Source organism: Guillardia theta (genome assembly GCF_000315625.1).
Source record: "Guillardia theta CCMP2712 unplaced genomic scaffold GUITHscaffold_30, whole genome shotgun sequence".
Taxonomy (NCBI): domain Eukaryota; class Cryptophyceae; order Pyrenomonadales; family Geminigeraceae; genus Guillardia; species Guillardia theta.
The window spans coordinates 445,891-448,199 of record NW_005434644.1 but is presented as its reverse complement, the minus strand read 5'-3'; positions in this window follow the sequence as shown (position 1 = coordinate 448,199).

Genomic DNA, 2,309 nt, shown 5'->3' with positions numbered 1-2,309 from the left:
GGGGTGGGTACCAGGTTTGTGGCTCAACAAACTTCGAATATTTCCCGCCTTCCGAAGTTCCCGCCTTCATCCGAAGTCTAACTACCCGTTTGTTTATCTGTCGAACTTGAGTAGGGGTGGGTACCAGGTTTGTGGCCTCTGTAAAGATTTCCCGCCCTCCGCTTCTCTCCCTCCCTCCCATCCTCCCTCCCGCCTTCATCACTCCCTTCTTCCCGCCCTCCTCCCTCCCTCCCTCATTCCCGCCTTCCGAAGCTCCCGCGTTCACCCTGATCAAATATGGGGAAAAGGAAAAGAGGAAAACAAAGAAAGTCTTGTTCTGATTCACAGACGACTGTCAAGATGTGTTTGAAAAAACATCTCAAACAACACACAATGATCGGTGTGATTGATGATTGGGTGAAACACATAAGCAAAATAAGCCATCGAGGTAGCATCATCTTCAATCATCTATTGTTATGGTGTTTTGAGAAGGATTCAATGCAAGGTGATGATACGTACATTACAAGGCTGTTTGATCAGATATACAATCGTACTAGAAAAGTAACAGACAAAGAAAAAGAAGAAGGGATGCAAGAAGAAACGGTCAAGACCAATGGTGGAGAGAAAGTTTTCTTTCGGACCTGTTTTCTGATGGGTGAAAAACGCAGAGGTAATGCAATTCAGTTTGATATTTTAGACGAGTTTTGGCAAGAAAAAGGGAACAAGTATCTACCAATACAACGCAGGAAAGAAGGGGATATTCGAGTACTGTACTATTCTGCTGATCAATATGCAACAAATTTCCAAAATTACATATTCTATACGATGGGACAAAAACAGACTAGATACATAAAGGAATGGGGAAAGCTCAATGGGATTTCTTCAGAAAAGGAGATACAGGATATACGGAATGCAGTAAACGGATGGAGCTTTCCACCAAAAACTCGTGTTCTCGAAAGACAGGATGTCATTGATTTCATAAGGGAACAAAAAGAGATCATTGGATGGGACAATCATTATAACTTGTCATGGGCCCGTGACAAAATCAAGAAAAACCCTGAACAGCAAAAATGGATGCAATTACACATGCCAAATCTTGTCAAGTACCATTTTTCGGTTCTGAGGTTTTTGGAGATTCATGATATATCTGATCGATACACGATCGCTCCGATTTTTCAGATACGCAAACAATTTATTCGCGTAGACATTTGGGGTTTATTCTACATTATGGATCAATCTGGTCTGTTGCAATATTCAAAGGGTGGGAAAAGCAAATGCATGAAAAAGTTCACACAACAAAAACATAAGCGATTCTTGTCGGTGTTGAAGCTACAATCAAATTTGAGAAAGAAAGGGACAGTTGATAGCATACAGACTGACGGAGTCGCACTCTGTGTGACGTTCAAGAAGAGAATACACAATGAGACAGACAATACTACTACAAAGAAAAGCAAAACAAGAGATTGTGATGTGTCCTCAAGACGAGTTATTGCAATCGATCCTGGTCGCAATGTACTGATATGCGGTGTCGAGCAAATACCTGGTCAAGAAAAACCAAAGCAGTATCGATATACTCGAAGGCAGTACTATCATGAGTCTCATATTACTCGGAATAACGCCAAGTTAGAAAAATGGAGACAAGGCATAACAGAGGAATCAAACGATATTGCAAGAGTGTCAGCAAAAACGTCTCGGTTGGATCACTTTGAAAGATACATCGACACCGTGGTGAGACTAAGCGAGATCCTGTTCGAACACAATTGTCAAAACAAGTTCGCACGCCTGAAGATGGATAACTACATCCACAAACACAAGGCGATTGATACGTTCTTCAAGAAGATGAAAGGTAATGGGACAGATCAAAATCCAATAATTGCATACGGTGATGCATCATTCGGTTGTACTGGGCGTGGAGAGAAGTCAGTGCCTGTAAAATGGATCAAAAGGCGATGTCAGAACTTCTTCGAGGTGACGGCAGTTGATGAATACAGAACGACAAAATGTTGCAATCAATGTCATCAAGAATTGTATGATTTGAGACGCAAACAAATCAACAAGAATGGTATACTTGCTGACGAAGTGTCAGTGGTGCGGGGTTTGAAATGGTGCAGATCCACCAATTGTGTTCAAAACCGTATCAAGTCTCGTGATGTCAATGCTGCTATGAATATTCTATTGTGCTACATGTCTCTACCAGCACGACCAGATTTTCTGAAACGGCCTTGAATCACACATGGGTCTGGTTATACTTCAACCTGTTCTTCATAGAAAGGATGAAGTACGAGTCAGACACAAGGAAATATTGGCGTGTGGGTCTTCAATGATCCATA